Genomic DNA, 24,906 nt, shown 5'->3' with positions numbered 1-24,906 from the left:
TCTGTCCATAACGCCTCTTAAACAAAGGGAATTTCTTTTTATCTGTTTGCAAATTTGGAGATCAGAGATTGCCTGGGTGAGGTGAGCTAAAGCCTGTTGCAGATAAATGGCCTTAAAACGTTTCTACCACATGATTTTGTAAGACCCTCTCTCTTGGAAGGCTTTTGCTTCCAGAATTATGCGCTGTGATTTCAGGGCAGCAGCTTGGGTCTCCAATTTCTAGACTAGACCAGATAGGAAAATAGCAGTGTACTGATAGCTTTCTCCTGGTTTGTTTGACAGTGCCTATACCTAGGATTAAAATCTCACTACATATCCCATGCTTCTTCTTGTTCAGGGCCTTGAATTCAGTGTTCGCAAACAGACAATAGAAAGAAAGATCGGAGCAGAGTCTCTTACTGAACCCACTTGATTTGGAACATTTTATGTAAAGAATTAGGCAGGCTCCTTGTTCAAAAAGTATTAAGAATTTCAAGATGGTGACAGCAGAGCATTAGACCAAGCATAGGATCTTTACGAACATGGGGCCTTGTGTCGTTGCCCTGCTTCTAACAAACCTATGATTTGATTAAATGTAGCCGCTTCTGTTTAGCGTTTTCTGAAGGCCAAGTTAAGACTGATTATGAGACTGATTAATAAAAATAACTAGCAGAAATATTTGCCTCTAGTCCAATTTTAAAACTTCAGAATTCACTAAATAAGTAGACCCCACCTTGCTGTTTATTTGTTTACTCTCAGCCATTAGATAAATGCCTTGGCTGTGCTGTGGGGAATGCAGATAGCTTTATGAACTCTTTCCTTTAGGAATAAGACTACGCTAATTCTCCATTGTAGGTGTAATGGTCCACTGGGGACACTGTGCAATGTTACAATATCACAAAACTTATGCCAGGGAGCCCAGTGGGGGCACCTGTTGAATAGCCTTTTGGTCATCTGAACTGGGACATTTAGTTCAAGGAAAGCAGGGAGACCTCTACACACAGAGTTGAGTGAAGGCTGGACCATCCCAGGGGCAAGCACATCACAGACACAATTGCCAATGGTTTTCTCATAGAGGGGCAAAAAGAATATTTCCTGCATACATTTATTAACAGCTCCCAAAAGCTAATCCATGGAATGAGTTTAGAACTGGGATACCATATAATAAGGTATTAGTGAATGTCAGCTCTTATTATGATTCTAAAACAGAAGTCCTAAATATCCAGTCTCATTTCCATTTCCATTAAAAATGCTGAGAAGAATGTTAAGACTGCTTCAATGACTGGGATTTTTGCTTGGGCTATTCTGTTTGATCCAAAAAGTCCTTGAACAAAAAGGGATTATTTGCCTGTTTTGGGATTTGGCCACTTATGAGTCTGTGGAAGTTGAGATAATTTCATGACCATGACTTTGGGCCAGAAAGGGGCATTTTTAAAAGTAAACTTTTAAATTATAGAAGTTTCAGATTTACAGAAAAATTGTGAAGATAATACAAGGAGTTCCCATATAACCCACACCCAGTTTCCTCTATTATTAAAATCTTAAATTAGTATAGCTATATCGTTAAAATTGATGAACCAATATTGACACATTATTATCAACTATATAAATAAGTTAACTAAAATAAGGTCCACAGTTGATCTGGATGTTCTCAGTTTTATCTACATTTTTTTCCTGTTTCAGTATCATATTTAGGATTCACATTGCATTTAGTTGTCATATCTCCTTAGTCTCTGTTGGCTGTGATAGGTCCTCAGATTTCCCTTGTTTTTGATGATCTTGACAGTTTTGAAGAATATTGGTGAGGTGATTTATGTAAAGTCCCTCAATTAGGATTTGTCTGCTGATTTTCTCATGGTTAGACTAGGGCTATGGCCTTTGCAGAAGAAGGCTGTAGACAGAGGTAGAGTGCCTTTCTCATTAGATCACTTCAAGAGTACATGCTATCAACATGACTTATCACTGAAGATGTTAACCTTGGTCATCTGGCTGAGGGAGTATTTGTCAGGCTTCTCCACTGTGAAGCTATTTTTCTTTTTTTGAGAGGGAGCATTTTAAGAGTTAAGAGTTCCAGATTCCGGAGTTAAGGTCCCTGCTAGTCTGTAGGCAGGTAAATCTGGTTTATCTGTCATGAAATCTAGCATCTAGAAGGCACTCAATAAATGTGTGATGGGTCCACGAGGGAGAAGCAGCCCAGGAATGTCACTATCTGGAGAACCCAGTTATTAATTTTTATATTCAATTGACATAGCTATGATACTGTGTTAGCAGAGGTTAAATGTCACCCAAGTTGCACGGCCAACAATTGGTCAGAATTGAGTCCCAGGCAGCATGGCTCCAGAGTCCCAGCTCTTAAACACTGTAGCATCTCCATCACTCTGGTCCAAGGTAGGGACGCCTAGTTTGAATTGATCTTTTTAGAAACAACTTCAAAGTTTAAATCATATTAAGAGATGCCCTTCTAACAGAGTGTGCTCTCTCTCTGCTGCACAAAAGATGCGAAAATGGAACTAAAATCTGGGGGTTTTGTAAGTGCTAATACTTTCTCTATTGCTGAATAATCACATGGACATATTTTATTTCAAAAGATGTAGCAAGGTGTTCCTTCATTGAAGCCTCGGCTCCTATGTACTTTTAAAGGATCCATTAGAGTTCCCTCCACTTGGATAAATCTGACTGGAATTTGATGAAAATAGGATCAAGTAAGCCTCAAAAAAAAAAAAAAAAGAGGAAAGACTCACTAGTAAGAATATTATTTAAGAAATATGATTTCAAGTCACATATATATTTTGTTACACCTTTGGACACAAATTTATATCTTCAAATGATAACTTTTCAGAACAACACAAATTTAACCATCAGCTTTTCCTAGGCTGTCTTTTTTCATAAGTTTACAAATAATCAGAGGATGAAGCCACACCACATAAACAAACACACACACACACACAAGACATCATATCTACGATAGCAACATTCATACAGTGATAAGCCCCAAATTGCCCTAGCTCCAGGTAATACTGCTATTTCCCTCCGTGGTGTTGGCAGCTTCTGTATATATTAGCACATTTTGACATCCTCCTTCTTCAGCTTTATGAGTCAATCAAGTTGCACAAAATCTCAATCAGAAATTACTCTTCTGTTTCATGCTTATGAAGCTCAAACATAAGTATTGGTACTTACCGAATCTATTTGAAGAACAAATTTTGCTTTTGAACATGGACTTAGAGTTATCATTTAGGGACAGAATGATTTGCAAGAACAAATTCTGGCAAACTAAAAATGCCTTAGTAATAAGATTTACACACATAAAATATGTGTAGTATGAAATCTCGTACAAACCTCTACCTTTCTCCCTTTTCATTTATTTATACATTTTAATAAAAATTATATATATTTAAGGTGTACAACAAAATGATTTGATATACATATAAACATTACAATGATTACAACAGTCAAGCTAATTAACGTATTTCCTCACATAGTTACAATTTTTGTGTGTGTGATGAGTGCACCTGAAATCTACTCTTTTAGTATATTTTCAGTGTTCAACATAATATTATTAGATATAACCATCATGTCTGTACATTATATCTCTAGACTTATTCATCCTGCATAACTGTAACTTTGTACCCTTTGACCACCTCCCCATTTCTCCCAAACCCCCCAAACCCCTGATAATCACCATTCCACTCTCTGCTTCTATGAGTTTGACTTTATTTTTTTTAATTCCACATAAGTCAAATCATACAATATTTGTATTTCTCGGTCTGGCTTGTTTTACTTAACATAATGTCTTCAATTTTCATCCATTTTGTCACAAAAGGCAGGATTTCCTTCTTTTTATGGCTGAAAAACATTATATTCCAGCATTATATATTTATATAATGGAATATTCAATATAGTGGAATTATAACATATAATATATATATATATTCATATACACACACACATCCTCTTTATCTGTTCTTCTTCTTTATATATTCTTCTGTCAATAGACACACAGGTTATTTCTACATCTTGGCTCTTGTGAATAATACTGCAATGAACATGGGAATACAGATATCTCTTCAAGATAATGGTTTCATTTTCTTCAGATATATACCCAGAAGGGGATCGCTTGATCATATGTTAGTCCTGTCTTTAATTTTTTGAGGAACCTTCAAACTGCTCCCCATAATGGCTGTGCAAATTTACATTTCCATGAATAGTGTACAAAGATTCCCTTTTCTCCACATCCTCACCGACACTTGTTGTCTTTTGTCTTTTGGATGATAGCCATTCTAACAGGTATTTCATTGTCACCTCATTGTTGTTGTGACTTGCATTGACCTGATGATTAGGGATGTTGAGAATCTTTTTATATACTTGTTGGTCATTTGTATGTCTTCTTTAGAGAAAGTCTATTCAGGTCCTTTGTTCAGTTTTTAATTGGGTTATTTGTTTTCTTGCTATTGAGTTGTTTGAGTTCTTTATGTATTTTGGATATTTACCCCTTATCAAGTGTATGGCTTACAGATATTTTCTTCCATTTCATAGCTTGTCTTTTCACTTAGTTGATGGTTTCCTTTCATGTGCAGAAGTTTTTTGGTTTGATGCAATCCCATTTATCTATTTTTGCTTTTTTTGCCTTTGCTTTTGGGGTCATATTCAAGATTCATTGCCCAGTGCAACGTCAAAAGATTTTTCTCTGTATTTTCTTCTAACAGTCTTATGGTTTCAGGTCTTATATGTAGGTCTTTAATCCATTTTGAGTGAATTTTATGTATGGAGTGAGATAAGGGTCCTATCTCATTAAAATAGCGACTAGAAAAACAAAAGATCAATGAAATTAGAATTGGTGTTTTGAAAAGATAAATAAAATTGACAAAACTTTAGCTAGGCCAACTAAGAAAAAAAGAAAGAAAATTTAAATAATTAAAATTATAAATGAAAGAGGAGACATATAACTAATATCACAGAAATACAAAGATCATAAGACACTACTATGAACAACTATATGCCAAGAAATTGGATAACCTAGAAGAGAAGGATAAATTCCCAGAAACATACAACCTACCAAGACTGAATCATGAAGAAACAGAAAATCTGAACAGGCCAATAAGGAGTAAGAAGATTGAATCAGTTATTAAAACCTCCCAACAAATAAAAACCCCAGCCTGATTGTTTCAGTGGTAAATTCTACCACACATTTGGAAAATAATTAATACCAATCCTTTTCGAAATCTTCCAAAAAGTTGAAGAGGAGGAAACACTTCCAAACTCATTTTATAAAGCCAGCTTTTCCCTAATACCAAAGCCAGATAGGGACACTACAAGAAAAGAAAAGTATAGGCCAATATCCTTGATGAATATAGCTGTAAAAATTCTCAATAAAATATCAGCAAACCAAATCCAATAGCACATTAAAAAGATCATACACCATTCAGCATACACAAATCAATAAATGTGATACTCCACATTAAGAGAATAAAGGATAAACATTTATGTGATTATCTCAACAGATGTAGAAAAAGCATTTGACAAAATTCAACATACTTTCATGATAAAAATTCTTAACAAATTAGGTATATATATGTAGAGAGAGAGAGAGAGAGAGAGAGAGAGAGAGAGAGAGACAGAGAGAGAAATCTAAAGATTCCACCAAAAACTGTTTATAAGCTAATTTAATAAAGTTGCAGGATACAAAATCAACATACAAAAATCAGTTGCATTTATATACAATAGCACCAAAAAGAATAAAATATTTTGGAATAAATTTAACCAAAGAGGTGAAAGATCTGTACACTGAAAACTATAAAACACTGATGAAAGAAATTGAAGAAGATACAAATAAATGGAAATATATCCTGTGTTCATGGATTGGGAGAATTAATATTTTTAAATGTAATATTTTTTAAATGTTTTAATATTTTTAAAATATTTTAAATAGTATTTTTAAATACTATCCAAAGCAATCTACAGATTTAAAGCAATCTCTATCAAAATTACAATGGCATTTTTCACAGACACAAAAGAAAAAATCCTAAAATTTGTATGGAATCATGAAAGACCACAAAGACCAAAAGTAATCTTGAGCAAAAAGAACAAAACTAGAAGCATTATCTCACCTGAATTCAAAATTTACTACAAAGCTATAGTAATCAAAACAGCATGATACTGGCATAAAAACAGACATACAGACCAATAGAGCAGAATAGATATCCCAGAAATAAATCCACTCATTTATGGGCAATTGATCTTTGACAAAGGTGCCAAGAACACACAATGGGAAAAGGACAGTCTCTTCGATTAATGCTGCTGGAAAAACTGGTTTTCCATCTGCAAACCTCTACCTTTCACATGTGTGGGTACCAACATGAGACAAGAAATATCGGTGTTCAGATGCCACCCTACATTTTCTGCTCATTCTCCCAAATTACTCACTAGGAAAAAAAAAAAAAGACACAACGGATGATCCAGTCACCTAGCTTTAGTGAAATTTAGACCAAAAAATGGGTTCTAGTAGCCTGCACTCACAAGTTCTAAAGGCAAAGCATTCTAGTTTCTTCCTATACAACATCGAATATGTCTTCTTACTCTTGGTCAGCATTTAATGTTTGTCCTTTGATTATTTAAGTGGTAATGTTTTGCAAATGTAGCCAATATTTGGACCATCAACTGTAAAAACAATATATCTGGAGTAGGAAACACTTGGCCACTGACAACAAATAATGTGCGACTTGGTACAGAATGTGGCAGTTGGCAGAATGGTACTTTCTCATCATGTCTGATATAGTGAAGACTCATACTTTGATAAAGATATTCCAACATGATACAGTTATTTCAACACGATTTTAAAAATAGCCGTTGACATTGGACAGAACTGAGACAAATCTTGACTGTGCTGCTAGCCATATGCTCCCAGGCAAGTGGCTCAACTTCTCCCAGTTTCACTTTCTTCATCTGTAGAATGTTTTAAGGATTTGATAAGAGTATTTAGGTAAGTACTTCGTGAGATAACTAATGGGGTGTAAGGACTCAACACCTGATAGTAAGTAAATTGTAAATTATTACTACAATGGCAGATTCATAAGGTAATAGAGGTTTATTAGAGTATGTTCTGTACAATGCTCCTGATATAATGCATAAAGGAATTCTTGACTCTGATCATTTTGGGAAAGGCTAGAGCAGCCTGCTAGAGATTTCTAGTACCACACTGTCTGTACTATGGAAAATCATTTAAAGTTGTTTAACCCAGAGTTTCCCAAATATATTTCAACAAGGCACTCTTTCTGAAGTGACCCCCATCAGTGATCCAAATGATTCATGTGTTCTTTGCACCATGCTTTGAAGGATCCTGAGGTAATGCAATTTTAAGGATCTGCTGATATTTAAGAAGTAAGGGAAAAGCCATGATTTGGATATAGGAAAAAACGAATCGAAGGTTATGCTTTTTCGAATCCTAATTTTAAACTAAAAGTATTTTTGTTAATGAAATACTAGACCTCTTTGACAATCCTAATAATTGAATCTATAACGGCAAATGAACATCCAGACTGAATCACCCCCAACACACACATATACATCAAATGCAAAACAAATTTTTGCTGGAATAGCGTGGGAGAGAGGGGAGATCACTGGGTTCTGCGAGGCTGGGAGGCCCCAGTCTATGGGGCAGGAGCCATACCTTCCTCAACACGCTTGACCCTCCAGTGCAATGGAACTCAACTAGCACATCTTTCAAAATGGTAGAATGTTAAACTAAAAGTACACAGTATTTTACTAATAAACATACATTTTAAAATCTGTAGGCTATTAACGGTAATGCATTTTTACTTGCAGTTTTCTTGAAAATGTCATGATAAGGAAGAATAGTGCAGTCCTTCCAGATGTATAGTTTATTGGTACCTACATACACCACTATTTCATCTAATTATTCTGATTATGTAGTTTGGCATATTTACATAGAGTGTGTATATAGTCACACGTTTGCTATATACCAGTGAATGTATGCATACATATATAGAGTGTGTATACATATACATGTAATCAGTATGTTACTGTGTTCTCAAATCCCACCATCATTCAATGTCTTGCCAAATAGCATTACAGGCAAAGCGCCAGATCTTTTCACTTCCCCACTGAAGTCACTTGGAACATATCTGAATGTGGCAAAATACATTTGCCAAGTTATGTGCATAAAAAATCCTTTGATCTTTCAGAGTCATAAATATGTAATAAACTACATGATTGCCCTACTGATCTGTCCAACATCAATCTTACCTTCCCATTTTATGGGTTCATCAAAATAAGATATGATCAAGGTACAAAAGAGTTAAAGAAGCTATTTATTTTAATGTTTCCTTGGAGAGCACGCTTGTTATTGTGAGTACAAATTATATATAATATTTCATGAGTGATGTTGAAGCATTAAAAATCACCTCTGCTCTTGAAGTTAACACAAAACTCTGGCTCTCTGCCAATACTCCCCTCATCCCCTTATGGCCTACTACAAGATACAGTGTCATTTTTCCAGGATAATACTTGAGGGCTTCTCAAAATCCTATTTTTAAGTCACAGACTAGATTCTTAACATAATCTATTTGTTTTAATGTCCAGGAAATTGAACCCTTATCAGCTATTTGCTTTGAGCTAAAGAGTGCTAACCAAAATTATGGATTATTCTAATTTTAACAGACTTCAAAATAAGATTTATGGAGAAGAAAATACGGAGAGTAAGGATAACAGGAAGGGATTATGTTAGCAAAGGACAAGACACTTTGTTGTTGTTGTCAACCTTTAAAAGTGCTTATCACTGGTTTCTATGCCCACTTGTGGTTTATTGAGTGTTATAACATCAAGCTGCAAACATAGGTTACATTAGGTGATGAGATCTTTAAATTGACTATTGTGAAATATTGTAGAAAAGCAGAAAACTTATGCCAGCCGTAAATTGAGTGAATAATGGAGTGGGTAATAAAATGTACATTTTTTCCACAAGAGACAAATAAGATTGAACTAAGTGTTTCAGTCGTTAGAAGGATGTGTTTTACCTCATAGCAGAACAAAATAATTATCCAAGTTCATTCTATTTAGAGCAGTGAAAAAGGATGATTTACATCAATGGACACATTTTCACAAGTGTGAGTTGTATACCTTCTTCTTGGTAACATAAAATGGACTGAGTGTTAACAGATGATTGGTAATGAAATAGAAAATTTTTTGCATTGTATACAATGATTTTATCAGAGAAGGAATGCAAGACTCTAAAGCAATGGAACTCAATGGAACTGAATAATATGGAAACATACTGCAAGATTTTAATGTCACTATCAGTTGTGCAACTAATTCAAAATATGAATTTGGTTAAAAAGAAAGAAGGGGAGAATTTATGACACAAATACATTATCTAAGGTAGATAAAAATGAGAATTACTTAAAGCAATTTCTGAAATAGGATGATTCTGCCTATTGGCAAAAACGAAAACTAGGTCATACTAGGTTTATTGGTGAATTTGCATCAAAGAAAGATCATGAACAGTCATAGATTCTATTTCATACTAATATAAGGTTGACAGTGGTCTTTCTCTGACTTCCTACTTAAAAGACAAAAATCAGGTCTTTGCTTTGCAGCAAGGAACTTTTTTGTGCCTTAGTGTGGGGAAGAAAAAGCTTTCTGTGATCCCTCATGCATACTCCCAATGGTTGTCACCAGGGAAAAGGAAAGTGAACCAGCTCTTTATGGAGAACAGTGCCTGACTTCCTGAAGGCTACGTGAAGACCAAGCTTTCTCTCTGTTTTGTGCACAGAGACAAAAGGAGCCAACACTTAGGTGTTTGACTAGGGACATCTCTAGCTTACCCAAGTCCTGCTCCATTCAAGATTGCTTTAAGCTCTTCCCAGAGCTCTGTTCAAGGGCACCCCTGCCCAGGATGGTTATGCTCTTCTCTCTGCTCACACCCTGATCTCTCATCTCTCATTTATTCTCATCCAAATCTAGTTTTCCCTCAGCCTTGCCTGTTTTAAACATCTTTAATACCTAAGCCCCCAACCTTCCCCTTCCATGCTTTCTTAGAACTACTGAAGTCAGAACTTTGCTAAGGAAATCAAAACCATGCATCTTGAATTTTTTTCAGAATGCCTCTTTTTTTCAGCATTTCTCTTATTCTAACAGACCCAATGATACTCTATTACTTTCCTTCAAAGGGAAATACATCATTTTTCATTACTTGTTTCATGAAACAAATATTCAGTGATGCTTTTCCTGTTCAAGTATCTGAATTAGAATCATTTGGGGAGAAGAGATGTGTCATGCATAGCCCCTGCCCTGGAGAGGATGTTACTTTAACGTGGGGGGAATGTACTCTGTATAGATGTCACTAATAATAGAGGATTCTCTAAGGAATTTCAAGGCATTGTGACAGAAAGTTATCTAGGTTCATAGGAGAAAAGGATGATTTCTGGAGAGAAAAGAGAAATGTTGAGTATGTCGTCAATCACCACAAGCTGAAGATGAGAGAGATGGCTTTAAAGGCAGACTGGGGCCAGAGAAGTGAGCCATGAACTTGGGTTGGGTTAAGTCGACACTTAACTTGGAAGACAATGGAGACATCTTGCCTGAGGGACTGTTAAAATCTTTATGCTATATTGTATTTTAAGATTTGTCTTTTAACAATAAAAATTTTCTCTTCCTGAGAGCAATTTCCAATGTGACAGAGTGAGAAGGTCAACAAATTCTGTCCCAAACAGCAATTGTAGATCTGGATGAGGCAGTCAAAAAGACCCTTTTCAGTAATCCAGAATTCAACCAAAGACATAGAACAGAGAAGTGTTTATTCACAAAGACTATCAAACTTCTGCTAAGAAGAGTGGGAGTCTGATACATTTTTGGCTGGGGCTGCTGTCATCCATCATCCCACCCACTTCCAGGACTGTTATTACTGTAGTTTAACCAGGTGGAGCAGTCTGTGAGGACAGTAAGTTTCCCTCCACTGGTGAAGGGCCTCACTTGACTTGGGATGTGGTCAGTTAAAGCAGTAATCTTGGTGGCAAGCAAACAAGAAGGGCCAGAGGCTCCATTTGCCCCAAATTTCAGGACTAGTTGAGCTAAGGAACAGAATAAAGGACTAGTCCAGATTTAACAGGAAGTTCTAAAAGACAGCCAAATGGCTTTTGATAAGGTATCCAGATATCCTAGGTTGGCTGAGGGCTGGTACATGTACAGTAGGTCAAGTCACACAAATTTGGCCAATGGCATGTGAACAGAGGATATATGAGAGAACTGGGTGGAAATTAAAAGTCTTGGCAATCTGGAAAATGACAACTGTCTTATCAGATACAATGAAGGCTAGAGGCAACAGAATGCCATATTCCAAGTGCTAAGGGAAACAAAAGGTCAACCATGGATTCTATTTCAAGTAAAACTATCCTTTAAAAATGAAGGCAAAATAAATACATTGTCAGATAAATAAAAACTGAGGTAATTCTTTTGTTAGCTGAACTACTTAAAAAGAAACACTAAAGGAAATTCTTCTTTTTTTTTTGACTGGAAGTGACACCTGAGAACTCAGATCTACATAAAGAAATGAAGAATCTAGAAATGATAAATATGTGTTTCCTCATTTCTTCTTATAATTTTAAAAAGCTACATAGGTTGGCATAAAATTATAAACACTGTTTTATTGGGTTTATTATATATAATAACAAAAAGAAAGAGAAAGGAAAAGAAGATACAGTGGAGCAAAGTTCCTATATTTAACTGGATTTAAATTAGTATTATTCCAAAGTAGATTATGATGCATATAATAATTCCTAGAGCAACCATTAAGAATATGAATCAAAGTAATACATAAAAAATTAAGAGAAGAGGTAGAAAAATATTTATTTAATCTATAAGAAGCATGTAAAGTAGAAATGAAAGAATAAAAATAATAACATTCCAATGGAAACCAAAGAAAAGTGGCAAATAAAAATTCAACCACATAAAAAATGATAATAGATATAAATGAACTCTCTAATTAAAAAGCAGAGATCACCAGATTGGATTTTTTAAAAATAAAAAAAGAACCAACTCTATAATCCTTACAAGATACATACTTTAGATTCAAAGACATAATAGGTTGAAAATGTCTTGAAGATATCTAAAGACAAAGAGATAAATTTAAGTATGTTAGGAATAAATAATAATTATAAATGTATATACACATCTAACAATAGGACCCTAAACACGTGAAACAAAAAACTAACAAACTGAAAGGAGAGATCAAGAATTCAATAATAATTGGTGGTGATATCAATTACTGTGTCTTAATTATTGATAGGACAAATAGAAATTCTGCAAGTTTATAGAGGACTTGGACAAGACAATCAAATAATTTGACAGAACTGACATATACAAACATTTCACTCAATTACTGCAGAATAGACATTCTTTTCAAGAGTATATGAAACATTATCCATGATACACCATATGCTGGGCCACAACATAAGTCTCAATAAATTAAAAATATATATATTATTATCATACAAATATGTTCTCCAACCACAATGAAATTAAACTAGAGATCATCAAGAAAAAGAAATCTTAGAAATCCCTTTCCCCAATATTTGGAAATTAAACAACACACTTCTAAATAACCCATGAGTAGAGAGAAACATTAAGAGGAATTTATTTAGTAATGAAATCAATGAAAATGAAAGAACAATATATTAAAATTTATGGGATCAGTTAAATCAGTGCTTAGAGGAAAATTTATAGCAGTAGACACCTATACCAGAATATCAGAAAGTTCTAAAAACAATCAATTAAGATTCCATCTTAATAAACTAGAAAAACAAGTGAAAACTAAACCCAACGTGACTAGAAGGAAATAATAAACGTTCGTGACTAGAAGGAAGGAAATACTAAACATTCAAGGTAATAAAAGAAATAAAAAGCAGAAAAATTGTAACAAAATTCAAATAAAGCAAAAGTTGCTTTTATGAGATGAAAGTAAAAATGAGAAAACTTTTGCTGGACTGACAAAAAATAAGAGAAGACACAAATTACCAAAATCAGGAATAAAAGAGGGAACATTGCTACCAAGCATGAGAAATGAAAAGAATTATAACATAACATTATGCAAAATTATAAGCCAAAGCATTAGATAATTTAGATGAAATGAAGCTTAGACATTAAGTACCAAAAATGACTCAAAAAGAAATAGAAAACCTGAATGTAACTCTAGTAAGTAAAGAAATAATGTTTGTAATTAAAAATCTTCCCATGAAATTCATCAAATAAATAAAGAAGACATAATACAAATTTTTCTTAAACTCTTTCAGAAAATAGAGGAGTGAACACTTCCCAATTCTTCTTATAAAACTAGTATGAGTTTACCACCAAAGCCAAAGAAAGGTGTAACAAGAAAATAAAGCTCTAAACCAATACCTCTCCAGAATATAGAGGCAAAGTCCTCAATGAATTTTTAGCAAACTGAATTCAGCAACACCTACAACCACCGTGGACCATTATTGCACGGCATTTACGTCATATGCACAAAATGTAGAGTGAAAAATATGTTCTTTCTGTGGACACAGAAAAAGCATCTGACAAAATGTAACACCTATTTATGATAATAAGTCTCAGGAAACTAAAAATAAAAAGGAACTTCCTCAACCTGATAACGAGAATCTATGAAAAACACACAGTTTATGTCAGACTTAATAGGGAAAGACTGAATGCTTTCTCCCTAATACTGGGAACACGGCAATGAGATACGCTCTCACATTTCTACTCAACGTGTAATGGAGGGTCTACCCACTTCTATAAGAAAAATAAAACGATTGAAAGGAATCCAGATTGGTAAGGAGAAAGGAAAACTGTCTTTATTTACAAATAACGAGTCTATATTTAGAAAATCCTAAGGAATACACAGCTAAATTAGTAGAGTTTAACGAGGTCAAATGATACAAAATTTCTTGATAGACAAAAATCAACTGTACTTCTACAGACTGGAAATGAACAATTTGAAATTGAAATTAAGAAATAATTACATCACAAAAGCATCGAAAAATAAAATTCTGGGGCTGGCCTGGTGGTGTAGTGGTTAAGTTCACGCGTCCCACTTCAGCAGGCCAGAGTTCACCAGTTCAGATCCCGGGTGTGGACCTATGCACCACTTATCAAGCCAAGCTGTGGCAGGCATCGCACATATAAAACAGAGGATGATAGGCACAGATGTTAGCTCAGGGCCACTCTTCCTCAACAAAAAGAGGAGAATTGGTGGCAGATGTTAGCTCAGGGCTAATCTTACTCAAAAAAAATAAGAAAATAAAATTAGATTCTTAGGAATAAACTTAACAAAATAATGCAACATTCCTTAGAGAAATTAAAGAAGATCAAAATAAATGCAGAGACATCCCATGTTCATAGATTGGAAAAGTAAATATTGGTTGAATGACAATTCTTTCTAAATTGTTCTGCAAATTCTATACAATCTCTATCAAAATCCTAGCAAGATTCTTTGGCAGAAATTGATAAGCTGATCCTAATATTTATGTGGAAATGGAAATGACTCAGGAGAGCCTGAACAATTTTGACAGAGTAGAAAATGTGGGAGAGCTTATACCTCATGATTTCAAAACTTACCAGGAACCTACAGTAGTTAAGAAAGTGAAATTTTGACATACAAATGGCGACACAGACAAACGGAAAACAATTGAGAGACGAGAAATTAACACTTATAGTCAATTCATTTTGGAAAAAACTGCCAAGATAATTCATTGGTGAAAAGATAATCTTTTCATTAAATGTTGCTGAAACAAATGACTATCCACACATACAAATTATCAACATAAATTCTTACCTCACATCACATACAAGTGTTAACTCAAAATGAATCACGGACATAAATGTTTAAGTAAAATCATAAAATGTCTAGAAGAAAACATAACAGAACATCTTCATGACTTTGGGTTCTTAGCCAAACAACATCAAAAGCACAAGTGATAAAAGAAATGGATTTCATTAAAATTAAACATTTTCTACTTCAACAAAGGACTTCAAAAATGCTCAATCCTATAAGTCATTAGGGAAATGAAAGTTCAAACCACAATTAGATATCACTGTACACCCTCTAGAAAGGCTATAATCCAAATGATTGACAATATAAGGGTTTGCAAGGATGTGAAGAAACTGGAACCCTCATACTTTCTCGTGGGAATGCTAAATGGTGAAGCCACTTTGCAAAACAATTTCGAAGTTTCTTTAAAAATGAAATGTAAGCTTTTTATATGACTTAACATTTCCATTCCTATCAATCTACACAAAGAAAATGAAAACATATGTTCATAAAAGACTTGTATATGAATGCTCATAGCAGTATCATTCATAATAACACAAAAATGCAAACAGTTCTAAGTTACTTCACATGATGAATGGTTAAAAAATATACAGTATATCTATACGTGACATTACTATTCAGGAAAAAAATTCTGAAATCTTATATTATAGGTGAAGCTCAAAAGTATTATGTTAAATGAAAGAAACTAGACAAAAATGACTACATATTGGATGATTCCATTTATATGAAATGTTTGGAAAAAACAAGTTTGTAGTGAAAGATAGCAAATAATTGATTTCCTGAGCCTGATTTTTGAAGGAGGGATTGACTGCATATGGGATTGTGAGATTACAGGATTGTAAAATTGTTCTAAAATAGATTTCCAGATAACATACTTTATATAATTTAATTACTTTAATTTGTAAAGGTTTTTTGATCATGCAGAGCATGTTCCACACATATCTGAAAAGACTGTGTATTCCACTGTTCATCGGTGGAATGTCTATCAATGTCAGATCCAGTTCATTGGTGATGGTGTTTTGGTCTTCAATATTCCTGCTTCTTTTCTGGCTACTGGTTCCATCTGTTACTTAGAAAGGAGTGTTGTGTATAATTGTGTCTCAGTCTATTTCTCCTTTGAGTATATCAGTTTTGCTTTATGTATTTTAAAGCTGTGTTGATAGATACAAATACATTAAGGATTACTATATCTTCTTGGTTATTTGGCCCTTTTGTTAATAGGTGATATCCCTTTTTACTCCTGGTAATTTTTTTTTACTATGAAATCTACTTTGTCTGATACTGATAAAGCTGCTCCAGCTTTCTTTTGATTAGTATTGACAGGGTACATACATTTCCATCCTTTTACTTTTAATCTACCTATATAATTATATTAGAAGTGAAATTCTTGTAGACAGCACCTAATTGGTTCATGTCCTTCTGCCCACTCTAATATCTGTGTTTTAAGTGGTGTCTTTAAATCATTTGAATTGAATGTAATTATTGGTATGTTAGGATTTAGGTCCATTTTCTCATTTATTTTGTTTCATTTGCTTTTTAGTTTCTGTTTCCCTCGTCCTGCCTGTCTTAGTTGAGCTGCAATAACAAAATACTACAGATTGGGTGGCATAGAAAAACAGAAAAATTATTTCTCGCAGTTCTGGAGGCTGGACGTCCAAGATGAGGGTTCCGACAGGGTCAGGTTGTGATGATGGCCTTTCCGGGTTACAGACTGCTGACTTCTCTCTGCGTCCACACATAGACAAAGGGATGAGAGGGCTCTCTGAGGTCTCTTTTACAAGGGCACTAATCCCATTCCTGAGGGCTCCACCCTCATAACCTAATGACCTCCCAAAGGCTCCACTTCCTAATACTGTTATTTTAGGCATTAGGTTTTCAACACACAAATTTGAGGGGGACACAAACATTCAGATGATAGCATTGCCCTTTTTGGAGGGGAGTTATCTGAACAATGTTTAGTATGCAATTGTAGTTTATAGATTGTGATTATTTCTTTGCATAGAGTTCATTGGTTGTTCTATTGATTACAATATGCATACTTAACTTTTCTACTTAGAATCAATTTTTAACCACTTCAATGGGAATATAAAAAATTTACCATCATTGAAGTCCTTTTACCCTCTCCTCTGGATTGGGGTGATGGAATTCTGATTCCTGATTATGGTGATGGTCACACAATTCTAAACATATGTTGAAATAGATGAAAATGTACCCCCAAATTAATTAATTTTAGTGTGCGATAATTAAAAATAAAACAATGTTAATCAACAAGTGAAAAAGGTTAAAAAATATGTAGTGATGGTTGAACAACTCTAAAATCATTGAACTGTATATTTATGATGAGTTAAGTTTATGGCAAATTATACCATATTTCAATAAAGGTATTGAAAATCCTTCTCGTTTAGAGCCCTGGATCCTTAAGTTTAACTCTCCGGGACTATTCAGTCAATGGGATGGATCTACTGCATAGCCTCTGTGCACCAAAATATATCATAAATGGGTCAAGGATTGAAGTGAAAATGTGAAACCATAAAAGCAATAGAAGAAAATATGGGAAAATTCTTTCACAAATATCTCCATCTGAAAAGGCATCATGATCCAGAATAAGTTATAAACGAGTCAACAATTTAAATGTAAGAAGTAAAACAAAAAAATACTCAAGTAAATGTGGAAAAGTTCTATTACTTCTCTAAAGTGTGGAATGGCTTTATTAACTATGATTTAAAAATCCAAAAGTCACAAAATAAAATATCAATAAACGACTATACAGAAAATTTAAATCTTCTGTATGGCAGTGTTTTCATTTTATATAATGGACAAAAAGGTTAATCCCTCTAATATATAAACAGTTCACAGATGTTAATAAGATAAATATCTGCAATCCAATAGAAAATGGTCAAAGGATACAAAACAATAAAAATAAAGAAGGATGCACAAATTGCTCCACATAGTCATCATGAGAGAAATACTAATTACTGCCCTATGAAATATGGGAGCCTGGGGAGCTCTGAGGCTCCAGGTAGCAGGAACCACTGGAGAATTTCTCTAGGGCTACACTGTCAGAATGAATCCCTTTCAAGGCACTTCAGCTAAGCTTTCAAAGGAACAGAAACTCTCTGAAAATAAATTTGACAATATGTATCAAGATCTTAAACATTTTTATATCTGTCGCCTGGCAATTTCACTTCAGGAAATCCACTCTAAAGAATAATAAGTCAGATTTATGTACCAGGATAATTGTGACATCAGTGTTTAGTAACAGTAAGCCTGATAGCATTTGGCTTAGGCCCAGTGCCACTCCTTGGCCAAGGAAATGTTGAGAGTCCCAAGAAATTGGAATACAAGGGAACAGATGCTGTCTATTTATTTAACAAATAATATATAGTGTTTATTATTTGCCAGACGCTGTTCTAATTGCCTTTGCAATTAGATTAACTGCTCAGTTAATCCTCCTAACATCCCGGTTCTGTTGGAACTATCATTATACCCGTTTTTCAGATTATTAGAGGTAAGCACAGAAATGGTAACTAACTTGTCCAAGGCCACACAGCAAATAAGTGCCAGAGTCAGGATTCAAACATGGATTTGTGGCTGCAAAGCGCATATATTACACAGCTCTCCCCCTAAAATCAAAGTGGTATTTCCAGAAGAGGAATGGTTTGTGTTCAGGCAAAACCATAGCATCCACCATAGTCAGTGGTGTTTACTGTCCAGAGAAGATCCTCTTTCAAGGATTCCCATAAGTTTCAGAGTCTCTGCTGCTCACAGCCCTTGGATCACTGCGTTATAGCTACCTTGAATGTGCATTCACTTTGAAGGACCCTATGTGGCACCCACAGCAAAATGTGCCTGGTGCTTACCGCAAACTTAATAAGCACCATTAACAATATTTAAGAGAATTAGCAGGAAAGTATTCCTTGATTTCCACCTCAAAGTTCATGTAGACAGAGTCTTTGAAGGGAAATGGAAACCTGTGAATAAATATAGTTCAAAAAATATGCAAGGTTTCCACCTTGGGTTCCATTAATTTCTATTCCATTATAATTATAATAACAGATTCATCTGAACAAAGCTGGGAATTTATCACATAATATGATATAATAGCAGCAAAAACTAAGGAGTTTTAATTCACTGGAGGTCCTTGTTTAAAAGTCGAAATAGTAAAAATGTGATAAGTATTTGACAGGCATTAATAGATCGTTGAAGTTTATTTATTCAACAGGTATCTTTAGGACCTAGAGTGGGCCAGCTACGTGGCTATGCTCTGGGCATCATTCTAAACCAGACTGCTCTCTGTAACTTGATTACTGAAGAAAAGCAGTTATCTCTGGTTATGCCTGTTGATTTAGCCACTTTAGTCAAATTGTTTGCAATATACCTTGTAGAGAAATGTGGTAAATTTCTTTTTTGACTTAAATATGAGTCAATGAGTTAAAAGTAATCAAACTCGTGGCCTGGATGTACCATGTGAATATATGTTTCAATTACGTGTAGAGGCTCAGAGTGGTAAAGCTACCTCTGGTGTCACATGCGCCTCTGGCTACTATAACACAAGTGTGGTAAGTCAATAATTAGAGCTTACACACCAGATTTGATTCATGTTGATCAACAATCAGCACAATTCTGACAGCAAAACAAACATTTCATTCGTTGCAGTTCTCAGTAAATAAATTAATTGTAATTTATTTTCTTTTCATTTCGGGAATGCACAGGATAAATAAATTTTACACCAACTTTTCTGTTTAGAAAGATAGAAATTGTGTAAACTTTAGAATTTAGATAAAGGCTTAAAGAAGAAAGCAAAGAACTGTATCATTCTACATAGAATTCTGTATCCCATTGCCTAGGATGTTGCAATTTTTTCAGGATTATTTTGATTGACGAATACTTCTCCCTCCAACCCATTGTTAATAATTATCACTATCACAATTATTCTGTTACATATCTGATTATTATTCTTAGGGTATATTCCCTGAAATGAGATTACCAATGTAAAAGATACAAAATTTTTTAAGATTTTTTGCACATATTCAACGAATTTGTTTCTTTTAGAGTTTAGGTAAAGTGAACGAAAATGTCAGATTTATGGTGTTCTCATCGCCTCTCACTTTTTAAACCATTACCATGCTTCATTCAATGGGAGAAAAACGACAGCTCCTTGTTTTAATTTGTATGCTTTCAAAAAGTATTTGTTGTATCGCTGCCATGGCCAGGAGTTGTGCTAGATAAGCTCACTTTAGAAATGCTGACAAAGATGCTCGTATCATAAAGAACATCCACATGTGAAATTAGGAGGCAGAGACCAAGAATAAGAGATTCTCCAAGTAAAACAGAAAACATGGGGGTTTAAACGATGGGATAGATGTTGTCTTAAGCATAAGGAGTTTTGAATGAATTTAGGAGAAACTTGAGATACCAAACAAAAAAATTAACAAAAAGGCTTGTTCGTGTTATTTTTTTTAAATTTTGAATTTCACACATTTGCCAAATAAACTTTTATCCCTGAATAGGTTACTAAAATGCATATTCACAGAACGCACCTGCCTAAATGCCTAGCAAAATAATTTACTGTTTTACTGTGTAGTTATTCTGCCTTTACTCATATTGGGAGCTCTATATTTTAACTAAAAGAATTATGAACAAAAAATGTGCCTTTCCATTTACCTACTGTATTAGATTTCCATCGCTGTTGTAACAAACTGCGATAATCTTAATGATTTAAAGCAATATGCATTTCTTATCTTGCCATTCTGGAGGTCAGAAGTCTGAAATGGGTTTCACTTGGTCAACCAAAGGTGTCGACAAGGCTGTGTTCCTTGTGAAGTCTTCAGAGGAGCATTCATTCCCCTGCCTTTTCCAGCTTCTGGAGGCCACTTACATTCCTTGACTCACGGTCACCCCCTTCAGCCCCAAAGCCAGCAGCTTCTTCAAATCTTTCTCTGAATCTGCTTCCATTGTCCTCTGCTCTCTGACTTGTCTAAGGACCCTTGTGATTACATTGGGCCCACCCAGACGATTCAGGATAATCGCCCCATCTCAATGTCCTTAACGTAGTCACATCTGCAAAATCCCTTTAGCCACTTAAATTAACACATCCATAGTTTGGATGACTTAGGACCTGGACATCTTGTGGGGGGAGGGGGCGCACTCTTCTGCTACTCCTCCACATGACCTATATTCTACAAAAATGTAAGGTTTTTTGACGTTGTATTTGAGATGCAATAAATACCAGCATGTTCAGCCAGTAAACATTCACTGAGTTTCGTTATGGTTTGTGATATAGTCAAAATACACTGTGTCTTTTGTGATGAACTGTAGGAGAATAATACTTTTTCCTTTCCTTAATCATTTCTTGCTCTCATTTTTCTTATTTCAGACTAAGCTTAGTGCTTCAACAAAAGCATACTTATTAGCTAATGAGAATAATGAAGTCAGACTATTTTGTATATTAATAACTTGGCATTATGCATAATGTATTTTATTCTGCAGCGCAAAAGGGACTTCACAGATGAGAAAACTGAGTACCAATGCTCAATACACATCCAAAAAGTTAGATGGCTAGGATTTGCCATGTACAAGAAAACACACATTTTATTCATCTCATTTTTCTCCTCTTGCTATGTGACTTTAGTAATAAGATGTCATAATGGAAAAAGCCAACGGTTTTGGAATCAGACCAACCTGAGTTCAAATTCTGGGTTTTCTACATACCAGACATTTGCATTTTGATAATTTATTTAATGTTTCTGAGTTTTTGTAAAATGCTCATTGTAATACTTACCACACAGGCATATTGTAAAGATTAGGGAAAATGATGTATGAAAATGATTCAGCATGTAGCGTGACCTCAAAAATGTTAGCTTCCTTTGTTCTACTGTTCTTGTTTTTAAAATTATTGTATTCCTGGGGCAGGCCCAGCAGTGCAATGGTTAAGTTCATACAATCTGCTTTGGCAGCCAGGAGTTCACCTGGGTGCAGACATGGCACTGCTTGGCAAGCCATGCCGTGGTAGGCATCCCACATATAAAGTAGAGGAAGATGGGCATGGATATTAGCTCAGGGCAACTCTTCCTCAGCAAAAAGAGGAGGATTGGCAACAGATGTTAGCTCAGGGCTAATCTTCCTCAAAAAAAAGAAATTTATTGTATTCTAGGGGCTGGCTTCATGGTGCAGTAGTTACGTTTGGCATGCTCTGCTTAGGTGGCCCAGGTTTGCGGATTCAAATCCCGGATGTGGACCTACACCACTCATCAGCCATGCTGTGGTGGTGACCCACATATAAAAATATAAAATAGAGGAAGATTGGCACAGATGTTACCTCAGGGCAAATCTTCCTTAGCAAAAAAATAAAAATAAATTATTACGCTCCATCTACTTCTAGAGATGTGTCTTTATGCTAATAGATAAAATATTTGAAAACATTTTATTCCATTGTTTGAAAAGGAAAATAAAGACAACTGGTTTTGCATTCTACTAAACTCTACTTTTTCTGTATGTTGGAAAAATAAATGTGGCACTGCATTTGTTTGCAGGCAGGGAAAGTACATCCTTTGAACATTAATATTTGTCCGTCTATATCTTATTTGTCCTCAGGTACTTTTGAGGTAGAGTGATTTGCTTCAGATTATATTCTGAATAAATGATGGCATTTATAGACTCTCATTCATAAGTGTTCAGCAATGAGAAGCTTATTGGGGAAGTAGAGAAAGAGATCATTAATAAAGGATGGACATTCTACATAGAAGTTTGTATTCTATATATATATGCAACAGATGACCCTACTTTTGAATGCCACTAGAACTTTCCAAAGCAAGAAAAGCTACTTGCTATGTGGAAATCTTTCTGAAAAAGAAGAATTACACCTTTAAGTTAGCTCCCCTTGCACATCTCCAGCGGGTTCAGGTCTGGCAGAAAGTGTCCTCCCAAAGAACTTTCAGGGCACCGTTATTATGTTAACTGAATTGTTACATACTTATTAAAAGCTCAAAGTATGTGTCAGCATTTTCTTTTATTTATTTTTATAATATAAGATGCACTTCCACGAACATAACCTTGGCTCATAACACTGCATCTTTTGTACAGAAGATATGACTTATGTGACTAAATATATAGCTAACATTCAAGTGGCAAGTAGATAAAAAGGCATAAATCCCCTAAACTTTAGGAATTCATATGGTATAGAATTGATTACAGTTTGTGAATTGGAATGCACAGCAAGATATCTGAAAAAAAATTAAACTAGTCACATAATTGCAGATTCTAAAATTGTTGAAAAAGCTGTGGGGTAGCCTCATTCCAAACATGGAAAGCAGGTATGTTATAGAATGGAACAACCAATTAAAAACTGAGGAACTGAAAAGTCATACACTGAAACACGTTTCAACTTTTCCAGCATTCCCTTCTGTGTTTTAGGCAGATGTCTGAATGAATATTTTTCCTCATTTGAATGTTTTCTTATCATTTAAATGAACCATGATTAGGCATCAATTTTCTATATTCCCAATGCGTTCAATTTTATTTCATCTGTTTTTTAAATTTTATTGAAAGAATTTAAAAAATTAGACAGAAATCAATGACAAAGAAAGGAAATTAGACTCTTACTATCGTCAGTGATTCTTAAAATCAACAGGGCACGACCTTGGGTGCCACGCTGGCTGCCAAGCCTTAGAGATTCTGCTGAGAGTGAAAGTCGATTGTAGATTTACAGCCAGTCCATCACTTGAAGCTAGCTCACATTTAGCTATCCAAATCTTCTTATGTAAGTTAAAATTATTTTTGTTGCAAGTCACTCTTGTGGTTTGTCATCAAGAGATTTGTAAGAAAAGTATTGCACAGAATCAGAGGAAAAGTTGAACAATTCAACTTCAGCAAATCGAAGAGCTGGAGCAAATCCAGAAACCTCTGTAACAGGCCTTCGTAGATGTTCCTTCCGTCTGCCAGAGACATCTGGCTGATGCTCAGATCCCCGATGCTGCTAGGACATGATTGCTCAGGTTAAGTTAGGTGTCTAGGTGTCTAACCCTGGACCAATGTGCCTGGCGTCAAAGTCTTGAAACAACAAATGGTTTCTATAAGCCCAGTTTGTTGGTGGAACTGGGACATTGGGGAAATTATGTTGGAAAGTCAAACCAGTAGGTGTTTTCTAATTGGCACTATTTGGAGTACAGCTAATAGGACTGTTTTCATATATCCTACATTATTGTTGTAGCTGAGTACTTATGACTGTATCTTCCACATTTTAAGTTACTAAGATGATGATTTTCCACAGGTTTTAATAAATTGATGGCTGATTATGATGACTGCAGTGGTAATGACTGATAACTAATTTAGGTCCCAGATGATAATAGAGAAAAAGAATCTGTCTATAACAAACACAGAAAGAAAGAGAAAGAGGGGGGAAAAAGAAAGAGCAACAAAAAGAGATAAAGAAAGCTTTTTCTAAAAAATATTGGGGATGGTTTTAAAATATTAAGAATTCAAAGACTGACCTCGAAAATTATTGTGTTAGTTCCAATTAAATTTATTTCTAGGCTGGGCTGGAACTGCAAAAATTATCAATTCACAAGTAGTTGTCTTCTTGATGCATGCTAAGGATCTTCCTTAAATATCAAGAAGGGTTTGAATGTGCACATTTGGTGTAAGGAAATTAAGGGTATCGTTCCAGCGACTTGTTTTAAACCAAGGTCATTCACGAGTTTCATGCTAAGGGCTGCATCCTAGCATCTGTATGTGGCACTATATTAGGACTTCCTAATCTTTATTAGAGCCAACAAAGGCTGGAAACGTTCCATTAAGGAAAACATACTTGAAACTTTACAAAACTTCTGATGTCGAATCCTTACGGTTTCTTCTTTCACGGTGAGCTCAAAATGTCTTTATTGGAACAGAACCTTCCAAAGTTACAGGATTGGCTTTGGCGCTCCACACAGACTTCAGAGAGCACATCGAGAAGGCTGTAATTGAGGGAGACAATGCTGTCAGTACAAGCTCCCAGAGAGTTCGAAAGCCCAAGAGTGGGGCATTCATCACCATGATTCCACCCGACACTTGACTGAAAGCATTTTGCACTAATTTGCTTTGTGCCTGTCCAGACAATCTACAAAGAA

The sequence above is a fragment of the Equus quagga genome, chromosome 2, assembly GCF_021613505.1.
Source record: "Equus quagga isolate Etosha38 chromosome 2, UCLA_HA_Equagga_1.0, whole genome shotgun sequence".
Lineage (NCBI taxonomy): Eukaryota > Metazoa > Chordata > Mammalia > Perissodactyla > Equidae > Equus > Equus quagga.
The sequence above is the reverse complement of the archived record's forward strand: the minus strand, read 5'-3'. Positions refer to the sequence as shown.